The 13,854-nt window shown below is 37.6% G+C and overlaps 1 long non-coding RNA gene across 6 annotated transcripts in view; it reads right to left on the reverse strand.

The window, feature by feature from the left end:
- Nucleotides 1-398: 398 nt before the first annotated feature.
- Nucleotides 399-13,854, reverse strand: part of LOC148145281 (uncharacterized) — a 53,340-nt gene continuing 39,884 nt past the window's right edge. For 3 of the 6 annotated variants that reach the window (XR_015761375.1, XR_015761377.1, XR_015761372.1), the window contains one exon: nt 2,670-8,354. This is a non-coding gene — a long non-coding RNA (uncharacterized LOC148145281). Of the gene's footprint in view, nt 1,544-2,669; nt 8,355-9,786; nt 9,884-13,854 lie in introns of those variants that run through there. The other 3 variants (XR_015761378.1, XR_015761374.1, XR_015761376.1) reach the window with 3 other exon arrangements.

Below are 13,854 nucleotides of genomic sequence, written 5' to 3' on the forward strand. Positions count from 1 at the left end.
AAGGTGTAAGGGTTGGGCTTTTAGGGAGGGAAGGGATCAGATGCCACATGGAGAGGGGCAAAGGAGAGGTGGGCAGCAGGTTTTGGAGGGCAAGTGAGAAGGAACAACAAAGGGAGATGTGAAATGGGAGGTGTCACCAATGTGTGCAGGACTCCCCCCCCCCCCCCCCCCCTCCTCCCCCATCCCTATCCTCCTGCACTTTCAAAAAATAAACCAGTTTTAAAAACAGCCTTTGCATTCGGACCCTCCAGTCAATACCCAAAAGTGGTCTAGGCGATACATTACCCTGTATAATAGGAAACAGATCACAGTTGGGCAGGAAGTAAGCTGGAAAGCTCACATATTTAATCTGCTCCCACCACTGAAAACATGCTTAGCAAAGGCAGCCAAAAGCTCCATCCCTGTGGAAAATAAATAGTTTAAAAAGCATTGGAAATCTAAAGCAAATACTAGAATATGAAAAAAAAGGTTATTAAGAGGGGAAAAAAATCTAACTGAAAAAAGTATAAAACCTCAGGGTGTCCATTTTGAAATATAGACCGGTGCATTTATTCTGAGTCAATAAACCTTGCATCTTATGCCAGAAACGTTGACTCTCCTGCTCCTTGGATGCTGCCTGACCGGCTGTCCTTTTCCAGCATCACACTCTTTGACTCTGATCTCCAGCATCTGCAGTCTTCACTTTCTCCCAATGCATTTATTCAGCCTGTTTTACTGTTTTTACTTTTTGCATAAAGCCAAGGGAATGAGATAAGATAACATTGTGTTGTGTTGTGTTATAAATTGTTTCTAGCCAAAGTTGTTTTAAATGTGTCATTATATTAATATGATTGGTGTAAATTTGTGTGACTGATTTATCAAAGGAACTACTTTTATCTGAACAACATTGTTGTTATGGTATAATGATTTACTTGATCTTTTTCAATAAAGTGCTCTGCCTGCCAGGGAAGGCAGAGAACTCATTGCTGCTGCCAGTCAGCTACAGATTCATCAGATGTTTTTTGTTGATATATTTGCAAAGGTATCTACCCAATACAAGGCTTTTCAGCACTGTTATAACAGAAAACTACTTGGAGTGATTGGAGCAAAGTCAGCCAGGTGAATCTCATAGCATATGAATTTCCTGTTAACCTGGTCCAATCAGGGAGTCCTGGCTGACAGATATAAACAAGAGTGTCAGAGGTTCTGCTCACTCTAGGAGCTGGCTCTAAGCTAGCAGGGTCAGTGTCATGTACTATGCACATGTAAATAAAGGGTGACAGGATACCGGCCTTCATGGAGTTATTGCATATTTTATCCATTTTGATCTTTTGAACTCGATCACTCTTATGTTACAATTAGTTACATTCTCACCTTAAGTTGAAAGACTGAGTCTTAGCTACTAGACATACTTGTGTAAATGTCAAATTTTTTAGACTATTTTTAAAGATTCAATTTATAGGGTCAGCTATTACATGGGCACTATTTTTGAGGGGCTGAAATTCATGCTGCAGTTCAAGATACTGTATTATTAGCAGAAGTCGATTTGATTGCTCAACTAATCCTGGATAAAAGCAAGAGAAACAAGAATGAATTACTGGTCGGAAATTGTATTTTACAGACCGGTACGAAAATTTAACATGACAAAGATTCATTAAAATTCTGCAAAATCACACTGTTCAACAACGTCATGGCCTGGTATAATGGCACACTTAAAATGAAACATTTATTAAATTCTGAATGTGTAAGCATCTTGAACTTTCTGCTAAATTCTTCCGTTTCCCTCCCATTTACTCTTGTATGTAATGAACCTCAACAACATTAACAAATTCATCAAAGAATTAAAGATATATGTAGCTAATATATCTCACTTCTATTCAGATATAATGGCACAATTAAAATTATTAACTTTTTAATGATAGTAACTTTTGGATGTATAGGGAACAAAATGTGATAACGACTATTAGACTTAGTACTGGTCTGAATGAATGAATGAATCAAAACATGCTGTAGTAAACCAAGTGGGTTAAGTAGAGTTATGAATGAATGAATGAATGAATGAATGAATGAATGAATGAATACAGACGCAATATAGTAAACAAAGAGCAATGAGTAGAGTTACCAGTATGAATGAAAGAACGTGATTTTGTTTAAGTGGGTTAATGGGAGCATGCAATTTCCTTTGTAAGAGATTTATAGTGTGATATAGTAGGGTCAACTTTTACACAAGATATTTGGAAAATACAAGATTTTGTGGCCAAAAGTAATGGTTCGACTTTTACGTGACATCAACGTTTACTGTATATGTGGTAATTTCATTAATGTTTGTACAAAATGGCTACCTGCATTTGGCAAAAAAACTTTGCAATTCAAAGTAATTCATTTAATAGAAATGCTGCAGGATGTTTGTGAGCAGTATTAGTGAGGATATAAGTACATGCCTTCCCCTCTTTACCGACAAAACTATGTTGCTTTACTATTGTAAGGGTATCTCTTATTCTTTGAAGAGAAAATGAGGCCTGCAGATGCTGGAGATCAGAGATGGAAATGTGTTGCTGGAGAAGCGCAGCAGGTCAGGCAGCATCTAGGGAACAGGAGAATCGACGTTTCGGGCATTAGCCCTTCTTCAGGAGGGCTAATGCCCGAAACGTCGATTCTCCTGTTCCCTAGATGCTGCCTGACCTGCTGCGCTTCTCCAGCAACACATTTCTATCTCTTATTCTTGTATTATTTGAATATACTGTCATAGTGACAAATTCATTGGAATTAGATTTTGGTGAATTTAAAATATTTTCAGTTACCTGTGTGAGTGATTTGGCTTTTGCAGAATGGACATCATTTGCAAAAATGTCACAAAAACTGTAAAAAGACCAAATTTAAAATTAAAATTAGATTAAAATTAAAGCCAAGGTCTGAATTTGTATAGAAGCAAAGGACTTAGCAGCAGGAGTGATCAATTTAATCCTTTCAGCCTGCTTTGCCATTTGGTAGGATCGTGACTAACCTGGATGTGGTCTCAATTCCACTTTCCTGTTTGCACCTACCCACTCCCATCCCCCACGCCCCACATCTCCTCACTCCCCTGTCTATCAAGAATATTCAAATTCAGCTTTGAATGCATTTGATAATGTAACCTCCATTGCTCTCTGAAGAAGAGAATTCCATAAATTAATTACCCTCAGAGAGAAAATAAAATGCTTCTGATCTGTGACGATGCTGTCACTTTGACAAGGTTATTTTGTCCTTGGGTTTTTTTCAAGGGTGGTCATAAATGCAGAGGTGCCGAAATGTCTCGGAATGAGCCAAGATTAACAATGGCAGGGGAGTGGCCAGTTCTCCCCGTTCAAGTTTCTTTCTAGTTTGGTTTAGTTTTAGCAGGCACTCAGAAGCTGCTGCAGTGCAGAAAAGGTTCCATCCTTCAGCAAACGATTCTTGACTGGCTTCTCTCTCTGACACCTCTCTGCCTGTAAGAACCTGTGTTTGAATTTCCCTTTTGCTAAGGGGTGTTTTTATGGGATGTTAAGGGAATTGGAACAGCTCCTTAGTTAAATTGCTTTGTCAAGTTGATGAGGTTTCAAATAGTTAAGTTATTTTAAATTCTGTTTTCTTTTGTTTGTGTATCAACTGTAGTCATAGAGTCATACAACACAGAGACAGACCCTTTGGCCCAAACTGGTCCATGCCAACCAAAATATTCATCCATGCTAACCTCATTTCCCTGCACTTGGCCCATATCCGTCTAAACCTTTCTTATCCATGTTTTGTCCAAATGCCTTGTAAATGTTGTTAATGTACCTGCCTCAACCACTTCCACTGGCAGCTCATTCCATATGCGTACCACCTTCTGTGTATAAAAGTTGTCCCTTGGGTTCCCTTTTATTCTTTCCCCACCAACCTTAAACTAATGCCCTCTTGTCCTCGATTCCCCAATCCTGGGAAAAAGACTGAGTGCATTCACCCTATCATGATCTTACACACTGCTATAAGAACCACCTCAGTCTCCTATGTTCTAAAGTAAAAAGTCCTATCTTGTCTAAACTCTCCCTATAACTCAAACAGTTAAGTCCTGGCAACGTCCTTGTAAATTTCTTCTGCACTCTTTCTAGTTTAATAATAGTGATCAAAACTGAACACAATACTCTCTAGTGTAGCCTCACCAACATCATGTACAACTGCAACATAACTTCCAAACTCCTATACTCAGTGCACTGACTGATGAAGGCCAGTGTGCCAAAAGTCTTCTTCACTGCCTGGTCTACCTGTCACTCCACTTTCAGAGAACTGTGCACCTGAACTCCAAGGTCCCTCTGTTCCACTGTACTTCTTCAGGCCCAACCATTCACCATGAAACTCCTACCTTGATTTGAGTTTCCAAAATACGAGACCTCACATTTATCTATCTTAAACTCCATTAACCATTTCTCGGCTCAATTCCCCAGCTGACTGAGGTCCTGCTGCAATTTCTGATAACCTTCCTCAATGTCCACGATATTGTCTCTATTAGTGTCATCTGCAAACTTACTAATCATGCCTTGGACATTCACATCAAAATCATTGATAAAGATAACATACAGCAATGGGCCCAGCACCAATCCATGTAGTACTTAAATAATTCTGTTTTGCTTAAAGCCGTGTGGTTTGACCAGCTGTATCACACCTGGAAAATCCACTTCACATCTGCCTTTAATAAAAGAAAAGGTTAGGGTCTAGGCTACCTTTTTGAAACATTTTGAAGGGGTCTGGCCTGGTCCATAACACATCCCCATCTTAAAAGAGATCTCTCCCACTCCTTTGTTTTGTCAGTCTTCGATGACCCTCAACTTTCACTAGCTAAATAACAACCTTGACCCTTCATCTGCATCTCTGTTGACTTCATTTCCTTCTGAAATCATTACTTCAGGCTAACCTGAGCTGCCATTTTACATGATCCCAAAGTGAGTTACCAAATCAATCTCCTCTCCATCACTTACTTCCAAAAGTACGTATGTTTCACATCCATGTGCACTCACTTGTTCCTGAAACTTCACTCTTGCCTTTATGATGCATACATTCAATTATTACAATGTTCTCTTGGTCAGATTCTCATCCTTTTCCTTCCCTAAACTTTGGACAAAACTTCTGTATCTTCTCCCAAAAGTAGTGTACACCCATCATCCTTGAACTATATTTACCCCGAACTTCAAATGCCTCAAAGTTTTCATTCTTGTCCATGCGTTTAAAACTATCTAATGGACTTGCCTTTTCCTATTTTTATAATCTCTATCTATGCTACAATTACCCTCCAAACCTTGAACTCTCCATTTCTTTGACTTGAGGCTCTTACATAACAGCCCTCCCATCACCCTGTCAATATTTACCAATGTTTCAGTTGATCACTAACAATTCCACCCTGCCATCTCCCTCTCCTCTTCTCTTTCTCTTCACATTATGGTCTTGGTTGTCTGATGATTGCTTGTTGTGGCTGTCCACACATATCTATCCCTAGCAAAGTTTCCATGATATGTAGGACTAGTAGAAGACATAGACCCCTAGAACCATCTCAACCAATATGGAAATTGAATGTGCACTGTCAACATTGTTAAGCACCACATTCCAATCATCTTTGCTAACCAAATCTAATCTCTCTTCCTTTAAGATCTTCCTAAAATTCATGAATTTGAGTAAACATTCAATCATTCCTATTAATAATTCTTTCACTGTCTCAGTCTAAATATTTTCATTATGCTGTTGAGAAGTAATTTGGTTAGAAACAAAAAAAATTGCAGATGCCTGAACCCAAAATAGACAGGCAGGAGGCTGAAAGAACACAGCAAGCCAGGCACCAGGAGGTAGAGAAGTCAATGTTTTGGGCGTAACCCTTCTTCAGGATTGGGGGTGGGTGTGGGGTGAACTGCAGATAAAATGGGTGATGGGGGGGACAGGGTAGTGAAGTGGGGATAGGTGAAGACAGGTAGAGGGTACGACCTGGTTGGTCAATGGGAGGAGCGAATCTGTTTGTTGACAGGGAGCAGTGAGAGGGAAGGGGAGGGAGTGGGAAGAGAGTCGGGGTATGGGGAGGGAGGTTATTTCAAATTTGGTACATTAAATATGGTATTAAAGGTAAACAAATTGTTGCTGTGTTTATGCACATAGCCTTGCTTTAATCCACATGGGATGTATTTTTTTGCATGTGGTCCGTGAGACAAACTATGTAGAGAGTACAAAATTGATGATGGACTTTGCGTAAAAGCCAGAGAGCCATGGAATTGAGAAAAGAAAGAGTCACATAAAAAAAACAATAGAAGAGACAGCAACATGAGAAAATATTGCAAAACATTGAAAGTTATCTATTCATCTGTTTTGTTTTATAACTTTGGTTTAAATTTACATGTAAAAGTATTCTATCTTGTAATTTCTGTCAGAATGTAAACCACTTACAGCAATAAGACAGATTTCTTTTTTTCATCTCCAACTTGTTAAGAAAAAAGGTTAGAATATTTTGTCATAATTTTAGCATTATACAAACTAAGGAATAAATAGCCCAATTTTTAGTAGACAATTTTTGAATCATGACAGATTGATTTTCAAAATGTGAACAATTAATATAATTATCCAAATAAATGTAGACTGATTTATATAAAATATTAACTGTGGATCAGGGTTTTTCTTTTGTAATGGCACATCAAATCTGGTTTGCTTTCTTTTATCTATAGTCTCTTCCCTCGTCTTAACTCATTTGCCAGTTCACACTTTTAAAGCATGCTAGCAGTTCAAATGTCACTGCGGCTCAAGTGATAGTTTCCATTTGTAAGGCAGCTGCTAATTCACTTTTATAGTAAGTCATCAGCTGTTCCGGATATTTCCAGCAATTTTGACTCCTACAATCTTGGTCACAATGGAGCCAGAAAAGGCAATGTTGTAGATAATGAATTATATTTCTGTACAGGATAGTAAGAATAAGAGGCTAAGTTCTGAATCCAGTGTTACAACAGAAGTTAACATATAACATAGGTTTGTACTTTCATCTGATCCTCTCCAGTTGATGATTTGATGTAGTACAATGGAGCATAGGAGGTTGAGAGGTGACCTTATAGAGATTTATAAAATCATGAGTGTTATAGATACGGTCAATAGTGGTGTCTTTTTCGCAGGATGGGGATTTCAAGAGCAGGGGACATGTTTTTAAGTTTAGAGGAGAGAGATTTTAAAAAGACATGAGGAGCAAATTTTTAACACAGAGGTTGATTCACATGTGGATGAACTTCCTGAGGAAGTGATGGATGTGGGCACAATTAAAACACTTAAAAGACATTTAGGTAAGTATGTGAATAGGAAAGGTTTGGAGGGATATGTGCCAGGAGCAGACAAGTTTAGTTTGTGATTATGATTAGACCGAAAGGGCTGTTTCTGTGTTGAATAACTGCGATTCTATAATGCCTGAGGCAATGGCAAACTCTGTAACTCATGTACCCAAATGGCCATTCATGTTGGCATCTTTGTGAGTGAGGTAATGCCAAAGTAACAGCATGGCAGAGTTCAATCTTGTCTTGACTTAACATCTACAGATGTATATTTTGTGTTACATTTTGCAATGTTAATACATCGATTTACCTATTCATTCTTCCAAATGTTGTGGGTCTCTGCAAATTGTAGAGCTTCTACAACTGTATGAACGAAAGCAGCACAGGCCAGGAATAATTTGTTCCACCAAATCTGTCTTCCTTCTGGTTATTCTGAGCAACTACTTAGTAAAAATAAATGTGTGTGGATCTTGATGCATATGTGTCAGCATTTTATATGTATTAAATGTTATAAACTATATTCTATGCTTACAGATTCAAGTCATATTCATCATAGATGCAGAAAATAAACTTTAGATGCTAGTGTATAAAACTTAAAGATGCAATTTAAAATTTAAAGATACAATTGTGAAGCAACAATTCACAATATATATGCCATTTATCTGTTAATTTGAACAAAGTTTTCATTCAAATTGACCACATTGAATATGACCACATTGGAGTCACATTTCCTGCTAAGAGCAACCAGAATTGACTTTCTGAATCTACTCATGGGATATGGGTGTCATTGGCTAGGTCAGCATGTATTGTTTATCCCTCATTGTCCTGCAGATTGGCCCCAATTAGGGCCCTATTCTCTGCTTTTCTGGGAAGAAAGCAGAACAAGAAGTGTGATTGACTTAGCCACATATGCATGGTGGAAGGGACTATACCTTGCAACTGCTCATGTTGGCATTCCAAATGTATCAGGTTTGATGCCATATATCCAGTTTGCTCATCACCAACTCCTTAATGAAGGTTTTCGTATGAAGATACCATCATGAGACAATTTCCTCTCCAGGGGTTTTGAATGGCGATGATTGAAGCCTTTTCAACCTACAACCAGTTACACTTATTCCATGTATCCACTATACAAATATACTTCAATATATATTATATACATCAAGAGTTACATATATCAAATAGTGCAAACATTGAGTTAAAACAGCACTACACAGTTATTGATTCAGCAAAGTGAGGCCAATTAAATTGAAACCTTATGTGAAAACGTTTACAAACTCACACCATAAGTAGATGACTTTCTTACCAACAATCAAATAAGAAGCTGCAATTTTTTTTTATGTTACCTAAACTATAGCACACAATGTCAACATAGTTCCAAAATGATTTTTGTCAATGTATTTATTAACCAAGGATTTTTTAAAAAAAATAATTTTGGATATGGTCATCACCTGGCCAGACTAATATTTATTGCCCACCCCTAATTGTTCAGAAGGCAGTTAAGAGTGAACTATATTGCTATGATTCTGGAGTCATATGTAGGCCAGACCAGATATAGATAGCAGTTTTCCTTCCCAAAAGGACATCAGTGAAACCAGGTAGGTTTATCCTAAAAGCAGCAGCAGTTTCATGGTCATCGTGAGACTCTTAGTTTCAGATTATTATTGAAGTCAAATGTCACCATCTGCATGACTGGATTCAAACTTGCAATACTAATTTACTGGGTGTAAATTCTAAAAAACATTTTTGATTTCAATCATAACAAAATTGATATTATTGTTTACAATGTTCATGAAGGGAAAAGGAAGCAGACATTGTTGCAATATTAGCTAATGAAAATGTAAACCATTGATATGGTGGATTAAACTAGTTGAGTGGCAGACAAATTCTTGCCTACAATTCCTGCCAAATGGGCTATACTGTAAAGTATACTCTTCTTTGTGGTTCACAAAAAACCTGCCTGATTTCCATTGTCCCAGAATGAAGGAGAACACATCCAATTGATCCCTAAACATTTTGTGGTGACAAAGCAATTATCATTTGAAAGTTAATGTCACTAGTATTGTTAAATAATGATGCATTACTCAGCCATGACTCGATCCAAGAACAGCTGTAAATCACAAGATCAGTCTGAAGCAATAAATGTAATTGGATTAATGTAAAATGAACAGACATTCCAGTATTTTCAGTTTGTGAGATTGAAATGGGTTTGTTAAGACTCAATGGCAACAAAGGGCGCATGGATTTGTTGTCCAGATTGTATTTTCTAGTTTTATAGAAAATGAAAAACCAATCATATTAATTGAAAAGGATGTGTGAAATCTTCCGGGTGCTTCTTTTGTTAAAGTATATAAAGGTCCAGAGTTAATGTCAATCCTGTGCTTCCTGCTTACTTGCTTCTATGTACATTCCATAAGAATGGCAACTGACTGGACAACCAGGTTAATGTTTTTATCTTGATTACCAGCCTGAAAATATTTCTAAAATTTGCAACAACTGAACAACAGGCTACATGAAATGAGCTTACTCAGTGTGGCGCTGTTAGGTGTTGGATGTAGAGCAGTAGAGATTATCTTGAAGTTCTGTTGGTTGGTTTACTGTTTCAAGTTTCTATTAAAATTAAGCTGCATAACAACAAATATAAATTATTCCACAACCAGCACAATCAAACTGAATAGTAGCAAGCAATCACTTCTTTGTTCTTTCAAGTTAAACATGTCTCTTGATGTATTTAACAGTAATAACATGGTGTAGTTTTATTGACAAAGTTGAAAATGGAATAAATGCCAAAAATAAGTATTTGAAGCAAGTTTTCACAGTCTTTCCACTGTGAGCAACTTTACGTGACTCTGAAGTGTCAAAGCTTTTAATCTTGTACTCCCAGCACAATTCCCAAGAACTGCCAATGTATGATAATATGAATACGATGTGAGAAGCAAGTGCTGATTGTTGACAAGTCAACTTCAATCGTTAAAGGCACCATCTCTCCGGGTGGTGTGTGTTGGAAGGATTTGCAGGTTAATGGACGATGAACACGCCAGCCTTGGCCATTAAGGCAAAGTGGAATTAATTTCAAAACTATTGGTTTAGAGGCTGCAATTCTACTTTTAGTATCACAAGTCCCAACCAGCAAACTCAACCCTTCCACCTACCAGATTGGCAGCTGTTCAAAACCTGATCACTTTAAGTTTTGACAAAAAGTCATTTATTTTAAAAGTGAATTGTTTCTGTCCCCATATATGCCTCCAAATCTGTAAAGATCTATTGTTTTTTTTCCTTTTAGGTTTCCAGCATCCAGAGAATTTTGTTTTTAATTTAGATGGATCATCGTCCTTACATTTGGAAATTTCAATGTTCCAGTGGTGACTGGATCTTCATATTTTATCTGGTCCACTGTTGTGGTGCTGCAATGATACTGATGGTGACATTGCTGATCATTTGGGGCCAATTCACTTCACAAACCTGTTTTTGTTTCTTTATTGGAGTGTGTTTTGCACAATTGGAGAAACTTAAACCCTTGATGAATTACAGGATAATTATGTTTAAGGAACGCGATACAGTCTATCTTAGTTCATCCTAGACTCCACCATGTGGAGTTTCTAAATTTTTCTTAAATGATTCATCTCCACTAACTTATCTGCAGTCCATTTTGTAAGTGATGACTCTTTTCGTGAAGAATGTTCTGACACCAGTCTCAAATTTCCCTTTATCCTATTCTTGCTGCTGGTTTGAAATAACATTCTGATTTTATGTTTTCCATAATGTTTAGTAATTATCCCTTGCTATAAGATTACAGGCTAGATATTTCACCTTTAGAATGATATACAAGGCACAGGCCAAACTACTGACAAGCTCAATATTAAGGTCATGGGGAAAGAGAAAGCAGAACATATAGTTGGAGACAATTGACATTAGGAAATGTAAAGTTCAATATTCTGTTTGTTAAATTGATATGTAGTTTGCAATGGTTGAACATATTGGATTTTGAATCCATTGGGAATCTTAGATTTATTTTCAGTTAAGTACTTTGATATTATTTGTGGGGTTATATGTTGATCTTTTCTCATGTGAACTACCTGTGGGATTAGATACATTTTTTTGTGTACCATGATTGCACTTTATTTTCTCTGCAAGAATCAAACTCAATGATCAGCACTGATGCCTCTCAATGCCAGGAACTTGGGTTTGATTCCATCCTCAGATGACCGTCTGTTCAGAGCTTGCCCATTCTCCCTGTGTCTGTATGGGTTTCCTCTGGGTGCTCTGGTTTGCACCCACAGTCCAGAGATGTGCAGGTTGGGTGGATTGGCCATGGGAATTGCAGGGTTGCAGGGGTAGGATAGGGGGTGGGTCTGGGTGAAATGCTGTTCGGAGGGTCAGTGCAGATTTGAAGGGCCAAATGGCCTGCTTCCACATTGCAGGGATTCTATGAAAAACTATTTTCATTTCTAATCTTAATTTAGAAGTAATACAGGTGACCCTCTCCTTATCCATGGGTGATATGTTCCAAGACCTACTACAGATGCCCAAAGCCACACATAGTAGCAAACCCTATCATTTAAAAGGGGAATTTACCTCCCCAGCAGCCCGCGGAATTATTTCTGGAATATTTTCGGGCCGCGGTAAACTGCGGGTAACTGAAACTACAGAAACCAAATCCATGGATAATGTATACAGTTTACAATCAAAGATAAAGCAATCTCTTTAAGAATGTTTAGGCTAATGAAACAAGGCACATTTTGTCAAAAAATATTTGATTTTGCATTCATCAGGACAATTTGCAAGAATTGCCAAACAAAAGAGCAAACAACGTTTGTCCTGTACAAGAGGAAAGTCTAATTATTTAGCTAGTCAATTCTGATTGGTAAAGGTGAACAAGTAAAGTTATCTATTGATCAGAATCCACTTGTCAATCAACACAGCACTCTCATTTTATGGAGTTTGAACATTGTTTTCCCTTTGATTTGGTAATTCTTGTGCATTGTCTTGATGTGTGCAAGGAGAAAAGCTTTGACAAAATGTGTCCTTTCCAGCAAACCTCAAGCTACATACTATCAAGCAACTAAAGATTTAGATTCATAGACATCAATCCCCCACTTCTAAAGAAAAAAAATCAAATTATCTGTCTTCATTTACATTGATATAGATACAAAGTCATTAAGTCAGATTTGAACAAATATCTATGCCATGTTACACTTTGAATCTCACTGAGTAGCATCATACATTTTAAGCAACAGCGACATTGCATTATGTCAAAGCATTTCCAGTACAGTTTGAAATTTTTATACAAAACTCTGAAACAAATACTCTTTCTCTCTGGTTTGTGGAATGTGATCTAAAGACTCTGGGCATGTTGAGCATTGTGTCTGCTAAAATCTTTGGGTCCCTTTCCATTCAGAACTATTCACAGAATATGTATTTGCCTCAATGTGCATTGTATTATACTTTTCTTTGTAACTTTGTTGTTATTGCTATCTCAAAAGCATAGGATGCCAAATTTGTCCAAACTAATACAAATTGGATTGGAGCTTGCCAGCATTTCTTATCGAAAGTGCATGGGATTTTGTAGTGCTCACATGATAAATGAGAGTGAGTGTCAGATTGGTGTCTCACTTGAAAGACTCTAACCATTGTAGTTCCTGTTTCCAGGAATATGAAGTTAGCTCTCAGCCTGTATCTTACAATTTGAATTTGATTTGCCAATCGGTCACAACTTTAAGTAAAACAGAATTCCCATTGAATCTAATCCAAAGACAGTATGGTAGAAATACTGCAATGGCACACATTTTATATTTTAATGGTTACCATGTCCACTTAGTGCTGCACCCCTTTAGTTGTGTGCATTATCATTACGCATGTGTTTTGCATATGTATATACACCAGTACAACTTACATGTTATCCAAAAAATTGTTCAAGGCATGGAATGATATAAGTGACGTTTAAAAGAGGCAGATCGATTCAATTCACACCAGTGGATTCACATGTCAATCCTTATGGCACTGGGTGCTAGTATTAGTTCATTTATAGATTATGCTAGAGAGATTTTGGTTCAAAAATTAAAGTATCAGTTTATGCATAAAATCAGAAAAGGTCTTTCTTACTGGCAGTTACATATTGGACTGTGGATACAGTGCAGAGATACAGGGGTGGAGACAAGTATTGATTGTAGCAGGTTGTTTCCTCTATATCAGACTTAATAAGAGCAGAACCCCTCACACTTCCTGATTGACTGCTACCACACATCCAAACATAACACAAGGGAAAGCATAAAATTCCACCTCAAGTGGATGGGAATCCCAAATAGTGGAATCTTCTCTGTCCTCAATCTTTATTTTCTGAACAACTACCTCTTCAAGCCAGAGCTATGAAATTTCTGTCTAATGTTTTAATTTTTTTTGTTAACTCCTTCCCAAGTCAATTAAAAGTACTGACGACCTTATGAATGTTTAGGCACATGGGCTGGAGGGCAGGCAGGCCATACTTGGAATTCCCTGCTGTCATGTAAATTGCCCTGAGGAAGTCAAATTCATAGAAGAGTCAAGTATAAAGCCTACCATGCGCCACTGGAGGGGAATCTCCCTTACGAATGGGCAT

Source organism: Chiloscyllium plagiosum, unplaced genomic scaffold, assembly GCF_037043375.1.
Source record: "Chiloscyllium plagiosum isolate Xiang-an unplaced genomic scaffold, Cpla_swu_hap1 HiC_scaffold_25, whole genome shotgun sequence".
Lineage (NCBI taxonomy): Eukaryota > Metazoa > Chordata > Chondrichthyes > Orectolobiformes > Hemiscylliidae > Chiloscyllium > Chiloscyllium plagiosum.